The 15,326-nt window shown below is 45.9% G+C and overlaps 1 long non-coding RNA gene across 1 annotated transcript; it reads left to right on the forward strand.

Annotated features, from left to right (window-relative positions):
* The first annotated feature begins 525 nt into the window (after positions 1 to 525).
* On the forward strand, positions 526 to 3,711 carry LOC141042109 (uncharacterized). Its single transcript, XR_012203926.1, has 8 exons — positions 526 to 737; positions 779 to 1,236; positions 1,447 to 2,370; positions 2,719 to 2,781; positions 2,891 to 2,972; positions 3,052 to 3,113; positions 3,198 to 3,295; positions 3,389 to 3,711. It is a non-coding gene; the product is annotated as an uncharacterized lncRNA (long non-coding RNA).
* Positions 3,712 to 15,326: the final 11,615 nt, after the last annotated feature.

Raw genomic sequence — 15,326 nt, forward strand, 5'->3', positions numbered from 1 at the left:
GACAAATTTGACCTATAGACGAAATCAAATCACAGAATGAACTGTCCGTGAAACTATTTCACGCGGCTGACCCGTGGCGCCTAGCTCTCAGGCGCTGCACTAGTGCAACGCCTGGGAGCTAGGCGCTACACTGTATAGTGTGGCGCCCAGCTCTCAGGCGCTGCACACTGACTTAGTAATTTTCTGATCACACGGGTGTGACGCTGGCCTTGTAGCGCCTATCTGTGAGGCGTTGCACAGTGTAGTGTGGCGCCTTCGTGTCGGGCGTCACACAAAAAGGTCAGCTGCGTGAAATAGTTTCACGGATAGTTCATTCTGTGATTTGATTTCGTCTATAGGTCAAATTTGTCAAATTTGCCGGGTGATAACCCAAGCCACCGTCCCCATCCTAGCGCGCCCCCTCCTTCGCAGCCGCCGCCACGCTCCCGTCCGGTTCTCCTCTCCCGTCGTTGTCGAGCTCGCCTCCGCCGCTGCTCTCCCTGTCCCTCTCGCACCACCAACCCCGAATCCTCCCCTGTACACGGCGAGCTCGAAGAGCAAGGCTGACATTTGAAGGGCCATGCCGAGCACGCCCCGGAGCACGGCTGCCTCTGCTTCTGCTTCTCGTCCGATAGGCACCTCTGCGCGTGCGACGACCTAGGTACCGCCGCTCTCATCACCGACGCTGGGCCAAAGGAAACGGCCTCGCATCACCATCACCGGGATGAGCGACAAGGCTAAAGGTGACGGAGGCGACGGCCATGCGTCGCCATCACCAGGAGGAGCGACTGCCGCCGAGACGGCCGTCCGTGTCGCTGGTTTCATCGGCCTTCAGGTGCTCTTCCTCCCGTCTCAGCTAGGGTTCTTGTCCTTCCTCTTACTTCTTTTTCTCCCTCACATATCTCTCTCCATCGTTGCCGTCGCCATCCACACGAGGAGCACACGGACAGCTAATCCGTCCAGGTCTGAGGCGGTGTGGTCTCGCGTCGTCCCTCTCCCTTTCAAGAACGTTGTGCCCTCCTCTCTGCACATTGTTGGTGGTTCAGATACAGACTATTGATGCTCCTTGGGGGTGCCCTGGCCGTGACGGAGGAGGAGGCACGGTGCTGTGCGGGAGACGAGGAGGAGGCCATCACGGTGGTGGGGCTGGACTTTGCGGCATGTGACGAGGTGGTCATCGACACCGCGGTGGAGGTGGTGTGGCGCTGCTTTGGCCACGGCGGGCTCAACACCCTGGTTAACTGATGCGCTGCTTTGGCCATGGCAGGCTCAACACCCTGGTTAACTGCTGCTCGTATGAAGGTATGCATACACTACTCATAGATACTGTGATACACATGCCCAATTTTCTGTCTGACATAAGCATACACATGGGCAAGCCCAGTTAATCACCAACCTACTCCACTAATTTCAGTCAGCTTACCATCCACTGATTCCAACCATGAAATGTTTGATTGGCCTTATGAGCAGGGGAAGTGCAAGACTGCCTCAGCATAACTGAAGATGAGTACTCACACCTTGGCTGCTAATAAAGGCGATGGTGAAGTTGTTCTGGGATGCGCAGTCCGGCGGTTCCATGGTATGCTTGACCCAGATCATCGGCGCTGAGAGAGGATTCTACCCAAGGGTTGTGGCATACTACACGAGTTTAGGCATTCTTCGTAAGCTCATCAGAGTAAGCGTACCTTCCTGTTACAAAGAGGCCTGAATGCCTACATAATCATTGATGTTCTCTGTCGCTGTCATTGTTTGCTGTTGTTAAAGAAAATCTTTGCTGTGAGCGCATTAGCTCCATTTAGTGAGCACATTTGCTGGGAGTAGAAATCAGAGTTAACTGACGAATCTTCAGTAAGTGGCTGTTGTCAAAGATTTCAGCATTTATAAATGTGCATATAAATGTTCAGTACATGGCTGATTTCAAAGATTTTATACTCCATTTGGTGAGCACATTTGTTAACATTAAATTAGTGTTAACTGAATTACTGTCAAAGAAATTATTTGTTGTTGTCATATTAGTGTTAGCAGTATTGAGAGGATCACTGAATTTGGCAGTAATCAATTTGGCAGTACAAATTGTCAGGCTCACTGGAGTATAGAGTGATGGGTTGATTTACAAATACTGAAGATAACATAGAGATTTGGAGTTTAGATAGAATAAGCTTGACAACAACTACTGCATATTTAGGGTCCAAAATATGAATAACTTAGAGTTTGGCAGATAATAACAGAAGTTTTAATTTGATTGTCTTCAACTGATCCATTTAACAGAAGTTTAACTTTTCTAAACCTTTTCCTTTTAAATGTTCGCTTTCATTTTCAGCGGACTGACCAGATTCATGGTACAGTTGAACTGAAAGGAGAAGGGCATTTTCATCAAAGGAACATTTATTAGTATGTACATTTTACTTCCTACTTTCTACTCGCTCTAACAAAGCTAAGCTACTGATGAAAATTTTGAGGCCTTCTAACTTGGAACATCAGGACATGTTAAATCGTAATTTACCACTTATATGGAAAAAGTGGTAGGTATACTGTAATTGTGAGGCAAATGTTAAATTTAGAAGAAAAGTGGCCTTCTATGATTGCTGATGTAATTGTGAGGCAAATGTTAAATTTAGCAGAAAATTCGCCTAAAGGACATGTTAAATTTTGAGGCCTTCTATGATTAATGTTTTCTTCTCAGCTGCTGTCCTTTGTTGTGAGTGTACTGTACTCATCCTTCACCCTGCTGTATGCCAGGCCCCTAGCTAGCACTCCTAAAGGCAAATCAACTAATGCTTCCCCAAACTCTGTGAACAAAAGGTGGAGCTGCTGCTATGTTGTCCATATGGTTCCAGTTAATATGTCTAAGCTTTGCTTGCAAATGATTTTACAACCGCAGCCTTTACCTTGCTAATTACATCATTTGCAGTGGCAATAAGAGGGGACTGACAAAACATGAGGTGGCCGGTACTCAGCTGCGCAAGCCCTTATTTCCAAACGATAGCGCCCAGGTATTTCTTTTCCCTTGCCTAGCGCAAAAAACTCAACCATGTGTTGGTCAATGACCAATTGTTCTAAACTTCTGTCTAGGAAAGTGGGCCTCTGGAGGATAACATCCATGCTTTGAGCGAGGAAGTTGCTTCTAAGCTAAGGTATTTACGTTCATCTGAAAATACGTTTTCGCCGAGTTGCATTAGAGTTGTCTGTTTGCATCTGAATGCTATTTACTCTTGAAGGAAAGCAAATGAAAAAGTGGCAGGGAAAGCTGATGTGCCCCCTGACAGCAAAATAGCCAAGCTCTAGACCAAGTGCCTTTAGGCCACATACCCTTTTGGTTCGTTTATTCGATCCTTTGCTTGCTAACTACCTGCTCCTTATAGTTTATTATATGTCATTTTGATTTCTCTTTGGAATTATGTTTCTGCAGAATCATGTCATGTCCAGTGCAGTGTTCAAGAGAACACTGACTTGATGGATTGGTGCTTCGGCGCATGTTGGATTGAAAGACCGCTTCTATCTACCATCGCTTTTCTTATGCCCTGTCACTTATAATGCAGTGTTCTATTTTGCCGTCCATGGCTGACCTTACCTTATTATCTATGAACAAGCATTCTCTATAGTTAGAGATTGGTTTGTAATGGATCTGTGCTTAAGAATTCCATTCGTTTAGCCGTGTGTTGCTTATGAATGTACCGCCGTATTTCACAGGTAGACCTAAGGATATTATGAAAATGATCATGTTGCTTGTCCCTTGCGTGTGTGATGCATACGCTTCTTATTTTGATCATACACAATCTGTAGTGGGTTATTATTATCCTATTGCCTGCTACTTGGTTGTATGCTGCATAAGTCTTTTATTTTGATCGTCCACAAACCATGGCAGGATAGTGTCCTGGTGTATTTCACTTGGGTGTGTGTGATGCATATAATTCTTATTTTCATCATACACAATCTGTAATAGATTAGGGTTCACCTTTTGCAATCTATTCGAGCGTTCACCTGTTGCAATAGTGCCTTATGCTTCATGAAAACTATTTGATGCCTGAGCCTTTTATACTAACACCTACCACTGAATGTTATGCTTAATATGGAAAATGGCAGTCCTGGTTAGGCTACTTGTTCAATATTCATCTCACTCTATCACACTGAACTATATGCCCTGCTTCTTTCAATCAAGCTGTATACTTTTACTTTGAGCTTGACTCCTGCTATTTTTAGTAAAGATAAATACTCAGCTCATGCTATTTTTAGTCAGGATAGATACATGTACAACTAAACATGCTAAACTTACACAGCTAGCATGCGCGCTTGGTCACACCATTTGTAGTGGGCACCGCGCGCTAGGGCGCGCTTCCGGTCTAGTTAATTATATATCCAACGTCCCCCTCTCATCGTCCATGCCTCTGCTTCATCTCTCAGACGCGCGCACAGTGGCGAAGACAGGGGCAGCAAGGGCCATCCGCCCCCTAGCATCACTATATATCGAGGCTAATATGAATGTGATCATTAGACAATTGCTGGTAAAATGGTTTAAGTTGATGAATTGGCCCTCCTCGTAAACGATTAGCAATGCTTGGCCCCCTAGCTCATTTATTTTTCATGGCTCCGCCACTGCACGCAACAGCGCACGTTCACGCCCCTCTCTTCAAATATCGATCTCGCACTTGTGCACTCCTTCATAGTCTCCCTCCACTTGGCCTCTCGCACCATCTTCTAGCCCCCCACCGGATTTTTCCACATGTACAATCTAGCAGACTCCATGGTTGAACTTAAGCATAATGCACAAACCTCAAAACACAAGTGCTTCTCCTTTGTTCTAGAATCTTCCGTATCATAACTGCCCAAACTTTTTTTCTAGTTGAATTGCCATTATTTGTTTTTACTTTATGCTTTACAACGCACAATTCCATGAATCATAAAATAGATTAAGGGCTTCTTTGATTCAAAGGATTCTCAAAGGAATTTTGGAGGATTCTAATCCTTAGGAATTTTTCCTATCTTGGTTGTTTGATTCGTAGGATTGTAAACCATAGAAATTTTTCTATAGGATTCATTTGCACTAGATTTCATAGAAAACATCCCATCCACTCAAACCACTTTGAAAGAATCGTACATTTTTTCTATGCACAATCAAACACTCGTACAATCCTGTAGGATTCAAGACGACATTCCACTCTAATCCCATGTTTTTCCTATTCCCGCGTTTTGGAGATCCTACGAATCAAAGAGGCCCTAGCTTTCTTATAAAAACTAATTTATTTTGAATGAGATGAACTATAAGAATTAAACAAAGGTCTACATCAGGCATATATGACTCAGAGCTTACATGCTATTGTGTGGTATTTATTCATAATTTGGTTGCCAAATCTGATGCTTGCAATGCACGTGTACCTTACTAGTACTTCGAGTATGTGCAAACACGTAAATTAGAATTCCAATGGCACGCTACACAGTGTCTCTCTTACAGTTCATGAAGCTACATGGCACATGTGGAGGCGTTGTCGCGGCCTCCTTGTGTGGAGATCACAGTGATGTGCTGCTGCTTCCAGAAGAATGTACTTGTCCTCTCTGAGCCACACTAGCGGTACATGCACGAAGCGAAGATGTGCACGCACGCCACGCACGCACTCATTCCCTCGCACACATGCGGGTACACGGGGCAACGCATTTTTGTACAAAGATCCACCCCATGTGATTATTTGACGCGTGTAAAGTCCTTCATTTCATTGATGGTCAATTAATACAGAGCATGCAAATTGAGTGGACGTGAGGGCGGAAGAAAGACATTACTACTCCACTGCGCGCATGCGAGTAGTTAAATCATGGGGTGCCAGTACTTCCATTGGTCTCCTTCGTATTTTGTGCCAATTTTTGACCATATTTGTAAGTAACATAATATGTATGCATGTAATAAAAAGTGGCACAAAAAAAGGGGGCCAATAAACCAGGACGCAGGCAGCATGATCATTTTTTGCCAGGGCTACTGTTGGTGGCCATTATATTTAAATATGGACGGAGTGGAGTAGTACTATCTTTATCTTAGCCTCGTAGGGCTCTCCCAGCGCCTAGGCTCGCCTCCCGCCTCGCCCACCGGATCCCGCCATGGAGGATCCCGCCATGGATAATCCCTTAGATCCCAGGATCCCGTGGGCTCCCCTCTCGTTGCGGGCCGCAGCGCTGCCGCCTTTGAGCGAAACCCACATGTGTTTTAGAGGGGATCCATTGCTCTGCACAGATCGGTGGCGCCGGAGGACATGCCAGGGCTGCGTTTAAGGTCGTGGGCAGCAAGGGCAAATCGGATCGCGGAAGCGTCACATCGATTGGAGAGAAGTTCCAAGGAGCTGCGCCTGGCACAGCACAAGGCGGAGGCGCAAGTCGATCTCAGGGGAGAGATGCTGAGGGATGTCAGCATCTGGCAGCGTCGCGTTGACTTCGAGCTAGGGATAATGGCAGAGATCATATTCACGGAGTCGACTGCGGAGGAAAGAACGCACATGCCTGCGCAATGGCATGAGCAGCCGGTGCAACTGTTCAAATGGGCAGTAGGAGAAGCCAAATCCTGGGACTAGTTGCGACGGCGCCACTGGGCATGCATCGTAGGCGAGGTGAGCTGCCCTCCTTCCCCGCTAGCGATGCAGGGACCTAGTCGGTTGCTGCTGCAGTGAACTTGCAACGCCATGTCAGTTTACAACCTTGACAATCACTCCATCTATATGTGCTCCCTCCGTTCCTTGATATAAGGTGTATAGATTTTTGAGAAAAAAAATCCAAAATATAAGGTGTATTACATTGCACCGCTCATTTGGATAATTTTTTGAGGGATTTGATTACATTTTCTTATACAAGGCAAGCTCCTCTATTTTCTAATTTCAATTAGTTAGGTGTAATCTCGCCCAAAACTTGTGAAATTTTCCCTCCATGTGTGTTCTTTAATTTCCGTGCCAAAAACTATACGCACTATATTTAGGAGCGGAGGGAGTATTGTTTTCCTGTAAAAAATACTTGGTCATTTGGAAAAAGATGGTAATTGATTTTTCACTAGTTTTAGAATGCTTGGTCGTGACAATCAACCGAAGCCACAACCAGAAGTCTCCATCGCGTAAGTACTTTACGGTCGGTCGCACCAACAGACGGTCGATCGAACCCGCGTCTCACCGAAGGGACACGCATCGGCTTGGTCTGACATGTATGACCAGTTACATCACTGACTTGTGCGACCGCATTTGAGCAGTGTAGTACTCCCTCTATCTCAGTTTACAAGTCTTGCACGTGTACCTAGGTCGTTAATTTAACCAACTTAATAAGAGGCATACATTACAAAAAATATATCATTAAAAACTTCAAATATTCTATTTTTTAATGATACATTTTTTATGTTAAACAATTTATGTTCTACTAAACTCATCGGGAGTACTTGAAATTTATGTTCCACTAAACTCATCGGGAGCCGTTTCGGGCCTCGAAACCAAAACCATCAATTAATCTTTACCTTGTTCCCATCACATTCCAAAGTACTAGTGCTACAATTAAGTGCAAGCCTGCTCACACCTGCCAGTACGTACCAAACCTGGATGTGTTCCCACTATGCAGGTTTTAGTACTAGTGCTAGTACTTAGGTTATAAAAAGGGGAACTACCTAACCGAAAATTACTCTACCTTCCTCCTCATAAGTCCTCCTTCTTCGTCCGTCCTTGCCATGGCCGGTGTGCAGAGCTCTAGGTCGAGAACTACTCGTAACAAGGGAGTGGCAACCAAGGCTGTGGAAAAAAAGAGAGGGCTCACCGCCACGCAGAGACCTCGAAAGATCTCTCGCGAGCAGGCTATGGCTCCCAGGAGCGCCCTAGCCGCGGAGGCGAACATGCCGAGCTGGCGACGCTGGAGTCGTTATCCCTCGACGGCATGCCCGATCAGCTCAATAAGCACCTCAATAAGCAGAAGGAGTTCATCCATGGCTTGGTGGAGCTGCTGAAGGAGAGCCTAGACGACATGCCCGCTGAGCTCAATGAGCAGGGGGAGTTGACCACCGGCTTGGTGATGCTGCTGAAGAAGAGCATTGCCTCGGAGAAGAAGGCGACCGGCGAAATCCTGCAACTTCAGGAGGACAAGGCGAAGCTATGCCACGAGCTCGACCTGCTGAAGGTGGAGAACGCTGGCTGGAAGAAGCTGCATGAGAATAGTAGTTCCTCGATGAAGATGCTGCAGGCCCTCGTCATGGAACAGAAGGAGGAGTTGTCGAAGCTCCGCATCGAGTACCTGGCTGCTGTCAAGGTACGTAATGCGGCCGTGGAACAGATGATGAAGGCTCACGTCGAGAAATCCCGCGTCATGGACACAATGAAGAAGATGGCGGAGGAGACACGCAAGGGGATGGAGGTCGTGGAGGCGATGAAGAAGCAGTTACGACTCCGCGGCCAGCAACCCTTCATGTAGTGAGAGCAGCGCCCCAGACTTGTGTGTGCGTCTTTCTTCTTTTTTGGGGGTGATAATATTCCTTCTTCTTTTGCTCCTATGTTTCTTCTTTTGCTTCGGGTGTTTCGCCGCATGTGTCACCTTCTCTGCGAGGCATGAATAGAACAATGCTAAAAATGAGATGACTAGCAAATTAGATCATTCTTTATCGCCAATAGAACAATGCCTCTTGCTAGTAATATATAATAAGAGTAGAGAGTAGAGATATGGCACTGGGCTGCCGTGTTTCGTGCTCCTCCGTCGTACTCCAGTGGAAAACTTGAGTATACTGCACGGTTCTTTGCTCCTCCTCAGGTCGTTGGCACATTTATACGAACAGTCAAATCACAAGGCCCTGCCTTCCAGCAGTAATGAGACATCAAATCACAAAGGCCCTCGCCTCTCTTGAAACCGACCTAGCTAGATGATACGTCTCCAACGTATCAATAATTTTTGATTGTTCCATGCTATTATATTATCTGTTTTGGATGTTTATGGGCTTTATTAAACACTTATATATTATTTTTGGGACTAACCTATTAACCCAGAGCCCAATGCCAGTTTCTGCTTTTCCCTTGTTTCAGTGTTTCGCAGAAAAGGAATATCAAACGGAGTCCAAACGGAATGAAACCTTCGGGAGAGTTATTTTTGGAACGGAAGCAATCCAGGGGACTTGGAGTACACGTCAGGGAATCAACGAGGAGAGCACGAGGCAGGGGGCGCGCCTACCCCCCCCCCCCCAGGCGCGCCCTCCACCCTCGTGGCTCCCCTGACCGACTTCTTTCGCCTATATATATATATATATATATATATATACCCTAAAACCATCGGGGAACAGAATAGATCGGGAGTTCCGCCGCCGCAAGCCTCTGTAGCCACCAAAAACCAATCGGGACCCTGTTTCGGCACCCTGCCGGAGGGGGGATCCCTCACCGGTGGCCATCTTCATCATCCCGGCGCTCTCCATGACGAGGAGGGAGTAGTTCACCCTCGGGGCTGAGGGTATGTACTAGTAGCTATGTGTTTGATCTCTCTCTCTCTCTCGTGTCCTTGAGGTGATACAATCTTGATGTATCGCGAGCTTTGCTATTATAGTTGGATCTTATGATGTTTCTCCCCCTCTATTCTCTTGTAATGGATTGAGTTTTCCCTTTGAAGTTATCTTATCGGATTGAGTCTTTAAGGATTTGAGAACACTTGATGTATGTCTTGCGTGGGATACCCGTGGTGACAATGGGGTATTCTATTGATCCACTTGATGTATATTTTGGTGATCAACTTGCGGGTTCCGTGACCTTGGGAATCTATGCATAGGGGTTGGAACACGTTTTCGTCTTGACTCTCCGGTAGAAACTTTGGGGCAATCTTTGAAGTACTTTGTGTTGGTTTGAATAGATGAATCTGAGATTGTGTGATGCATATCGTATAATCATACCCACGGATACTTGAGGTCACATTGGAGTATCTAGGTGACATTAGGGTTTTGGATGATTTGTATCTTAAGGTGTTATTCTAGTACGAACTCTATGATAGATCGAATGGAAATAATAGATTTGTGTTATTTTACTACGGACTCTTGAATAGATCGATCAGAAAGGATAACTTTGAGGTGGTTTCGTACCCTACAATAATCTCTTCGTTTGTTCCCCGCTATTAGTGACTTTGGAGTGACTCTTTGTTGCATGTTGAGGGATAGTTTTATGATCCAATTATGTTATTATTGTTGAGACAACTTGCACTAGTAAAAGTATGAACCCTAGGCCTTGTTTCCTAGCATTGCAATATCGTTTGTGCTCACTTTTATGATTAGTTACCTTGTTGTTTTTACATTTTCAGATTACAAAAACCTATATCTACCATCCATATTGCACTTGTATCACCATCTCTTCGCCGAACTAGTGCACCTATACAATTTACCATTGTATTGGGTGTGTTGGGACACAAGAGACTCTTTGTTATTTGGTTGCAGGGTTGCTTGAGAGAGACCATCTTCATCCTACGCCTCCCACGGATTGATAAACCTTAGGTCATCCACTTGAGGGAAATTTGCTACTGTCCTACAAACCTCTGCACTTGGAGGCCCAACAACGTCTACAAGGAGAAGGTTGCATAGTAGACATCATTAGACTGCCCGCCCTCTAGCCTTTTAAAAAATGTATACTTTTGTACAGTAGTAGGATCGATGGATTGCGCCATGGAGCAAAACTAACAAGATGAAATTAAAGAAAAAGGTGGTACATATAGAGAGCGCTCGTCGACAAATTATGCATATAGTACTATTAAAAAAGCTAGTACATGCTTAAATGGGGTGCTAAATTCTATTAAAGAAATTAGCATACCTATTTAATTCTTGGGTTCTTATTATTTATGCCACTAGTTTGTGTATCACTACTTAGTTTTGCCATTAGAAGTTACAACTACTCAAAAATGCCATTGGTCCGTGAGATGCCTCCTCAAAAATGCAATTAGATATCTCAAAAATGCCATCGTTAAGTTAGATGTTTGCTCAAAAATGCCATTAGACATTGTGATTTTCACGTCAAACCCGTTGACCATGTTACATGACAAAAATAAGCCGATTCTCACAATGATAAGTGTGGCCCCGCTTGTCAGGAGTAACCAAGCGAACAATTTTACAAGAAAATAAGAACGCTGTTGGGATCAAGTAGGCCCCACACTTTATTTTACTGTAGTGAGATAGAGGGAGAGCTGGCATGTTGGTCCATCGGTATTTATGTCATTATAACATGGCAAAAGAGATTTGAGTCACAATAATGGTGTCCAGCATAACACACCCCTCAAATAAAACTAAGCACCCTGAAATTCTTTGACAAAACTAAGCCCCCTGAAATTCTTTGACAACTAAATTGCTGGCTATATGATGTTGGCCATATATATTGTATGTATATAATGTGAAGAAACGAGTGGTAGTCGTAGTACTATACCAACTAAAAGATGAACTATAAGAAATACTAGTATGTATGTACTGAGGAGTTAAAGTAACGAGAAGAAACATAACATAGTTCTGCTAGGGGCTCCGCACAACACACCCCTCAAATAAAACTAACCACACCAGAATTTAACTAAGCAACTAATCCGGTAGACACTGCATTAGAACCACCATGAGCAACAACACTGCCACCTTACTCGGAGTCCTCGTCCACGTCCTCGACTTCGTCCTTGTCCCCCTTCCTCTTGGCCGATACTTCTTTGCTTGAACCGCACACTTGGCTCTTGCTCTTCATCCAACCCTTGTAGATATTGAAACAAAGGTAGCCATCAATTGCAGCGTAGTGGATGTGGTCTATATCTAGTACATTCCACTTCCGTGCATGATGAAACGTGTGCGAAGGTTTCTTTAGTGTATCGTACGAAGGATGAACCATGGCTCCTGCCAGGGTTAGCATTGAACTTATCACGGGAGGACACCAGCCCATTATTCTAGAGGTCGAAGGGTTTGCCTACAACGAGGCCTATCCGTTCCAGGACTCTTATGTCTTTCGTAAAGTCTACAATAACGAATTTGACTCGGCCTCCCTTGAGGAACTTCTTAAATTCCTCGCACTCAACGTCGGCATGGCATATGTGGTAGACCAAGCATAAGTCATGCACACAAACCTGGATCACAGCGGGCTTCTTCCTCTCTTCCTCCTTTAGATTCTTCTCTTTTCCTAGGACTGTGGTGTACTCAACATCTAGCCCAGCGACCCACTCATCATTTGTGTTTTCGAACATGCGTCTGAAGCGATCAAGGCATCCTTTCACCGTCGCGGAAGAACGGGTGTAGATGACGTCGAACTCATCGGCGGTGATGGTTCTCACCTTGTACTCACTGCCGACCATGAAGATGTGGGACGCCATGGATTTGGGAGGAGGGTTAGGATTAGTGGAACTGCTGTAATGTGAAAGGATGGGACGACTAGGAGCGGTTTATCGATTGTACAAATGCCGAGTGGGGGGCGCATGCGAACAGCAGGGTAGTGGCTTGCCTGGTGGATAAATGGATTCATGCACAGTACTATGTGGGCCCAATTAGATGTCATGTCTACTCGACACCCAATTAAATGGCTTTCGATGTCATGTCAAGCATCGAGAAAATTACAGGTGATATGAAGCTTCCGAGAGCCCTTGGATCTGAGATCGAACTGTTGCATGGAGTGATTCTAGACCTATGGGTAAATATCCTATCCTGGAGGGTTATTCTGCAAATTTTCAGAAACTCAGCATGCAACTGTTCGATCTCAGATCCAAGGGCTGCCAACAACCTGTATCATGGTCGCGCCTACCACGACCATCGCCTTGCTCGCGCGGTTGCGCCCTTGGAGATTTAACACGGTGCATTAGGCTATCTGATGTTGGCATGTCATACATAGTCATTACTTAGTCACTCATACTACAACAAGGTTAGCTATAAGGTTGGCTAAGAGTATTTTTTTTACTTCTCTCTATCTCTTTCTTCATAGTATTTATTGCATTTGCCAAGGAGTGACCTCTTCCAATGAAATGGTGCTTAGATGAGGTGCTATGGTCATTAAATGGCTTAGCAACTCAAGTCCCCAATGCATAGATGATTAGTTTTTTGTTGCTGAGTTTGCTTCATCTAGGTACACGCGCTTAGTACCGTTTCTTCCTAGGGTCACCAAACTAGTCTCTCTCTTCTTAATTAACTTGCCACATCAGACTTTATGCCTATGTGGCAGGCTTAGCACATGTAGGATCAAGTACAATAGTGGGCTATAAGCCCGCTTTACATGGCATTTTTGCATATGTGGGGGAAAGAGGCAAGGAAAAATTGGAGGAGTGGGCTCTCAAGCAAGAGCCAGCCTCTACATGGTGGAGCACCGGGAGAGGCACCTGTATGGAGGTGGTCAGGAATTGGGAGACTCACGCCAGTCGTAGCGCCGCAGTTAAAATGAGAATGGCAAGTCAAATCACCGGGCCCCACCTGTCCAGCAGTAACTCACTGTCAAATCACAGAGCCCTACGTTTGCAGCAGCCTACTCCCTCATCTTCTCGCGTCTCTGTCGAACAGACTAGGCGGAACTGCCCCGCCTACCGCGCGGGAAAAGCCCCGCCCTCGACTTTTAAATAGTACAGTATACTAATTTTGTATCCATGGATTGCACCATGGAGCAAAGCCTCAAGAAAACGGCGGTACACATGTACGGAGTATACAGCACGCCCGTCGCATTCGTGTCGCACCCCAGACGGTCGGTCGGTCTGGCACGCCACTCTCCGAATGGAACGCGCATCATATTGCGTTTGCACACACATGTGGGACCGCAATTGAGAACCAACCATAGGCACACTCCCCGGCCCCGCAAGTCGGGTGAGTTAATAGAAGAGAGAGACGAGCGATAGTACAAGAGAAGTGTTGTACAGACGTTGGTGCCTGGACGATCCCTGCATGACACGGAAGATCAGTTCGTCCATGCATGTGACCAGACTCCAGCAGACACGCCTGGATTGGCTATCGTCTACATATCATGCAGGCTTCGTTGTACAAGGTTGTAGTTCTGGTGAGAAATTTAAAAAAAGGTTTCTTGTCATCTCGCAAAATTAGGTGTCATGTGCTTCGGATCACTGATAAACAACGACAGCTGAGTTCCTCCAAGGCGCTAGTTATGGGGGCCACATGCATGAAGACTACTCGGCTGCCATCTATGTCAAGCCGGCTATGTTAATTAGGGAATCTATCGATGGACCCCTTTTCTATGAGTTTATCTTTAATTTGAGCTTTGATCCTCGTCTAGTTTGTCCGTCGGGATTCATGTTGTCTCCTTTGGACAGTGAGGTTATGGTTTCTTGTCATGTGGCATTTTTCCGTGATATATGTTATAATCCAGTGCTTCAGATCAAAATGAGGACAACTGCGCCTCCGGGGCACGTGCATGAAGACTTCTCGACAGTCATTGATGAGGTCAAGCCGGCTTCTAAAGACAAAAGAAAACTAGTAGTTTCTACTATATAGGAAGGAGCCTCCGCACTTGCTTGCTAGTGTTGCTCTCTTCACACTGTCTCGTCCTCTCCAGATCTAAACACGACAGCGGTGGCCACACTCTCTCTCTCTCTGCTCACCGCTGGTCACAGATCCAGCCGGATCCTCTCCGCCGGGGAAGGTGAGAAGGTGAAACGTTCACGCGGTCGTCCTTGGCGATGGCTCTTACCCACTGTTGGTCCGTCCCGATCAGCGTGCCTTGTCGTTCTCACCCAAGCACCGCTAGCTAGGGAGGGCCTCCGACCCCTTCTTCCTCGCTGCCGTAGTGTGGGTAGATCCGGCCTCCCGCCGCCCACCTAGCGACATCCCGACGACCCTCATGTATAACTTCCTTCGAAACCGGCCTTGCTCTACTTCCCGAGCTCCTGACATCGCTGCATTTGTATCTTTTACTATTTCTCAGGCCCCCTCGTAGATAGGATCTATCGGATGTTCGAAAGCCACCTAAATTTTTACTGTTAAGAGGTAAAACTAGTTCATGCACTCGAATCTAGTACTACTTGGTTCAAACAAGGAAGAAAGGGGTGGGGGTGGGGGGTAAGGGAAGATTTGTTACCTGAATCTAGGACTTGGTGGAAAGAGGAAATAATGGGGGCGAAAAGTAGCAGAGACTGGCTATCGAACTGGTCTCTAGGTCTAATAGGGAAATAAAGGGAAACGCAATACAAACTCAACATAAACCCGATCTATTGGTTGAAAAACGAAAGAAAGTGGGGACTGGGGGACAAGTCAACAGAGTAAATCCAGCACTAGATTTGCTAGCCTCACACAGTATAAGGTGGCTATACCGAACAAAAATGGGACCAACCCAGATATCATGTTCTGATGTTTGTTGCCCCGAGCCACTCTTATGTAATGCCACTGGTAAAATGTAGCAGTCGCACTGCTAAGAGTAAGGACACGTTAAACCAATGTTGCT

The sequence above is a fragment of the Aegilops tauschii genome, chromosome 2 (assembly GCF_002575655.3).
Source record: "Aegilops tauschii subsp. strangulata cultivar AL8/78 chromosome 2, Aet v6.0, whole genome shotgun sequence".
Classification (NCBI taxonomy): Eukaryota; Viridiplantae; Streptophyta; class Magnoliopsida; order Poales; family Poaceae; genus Aegilops; species Aegilops tauschii.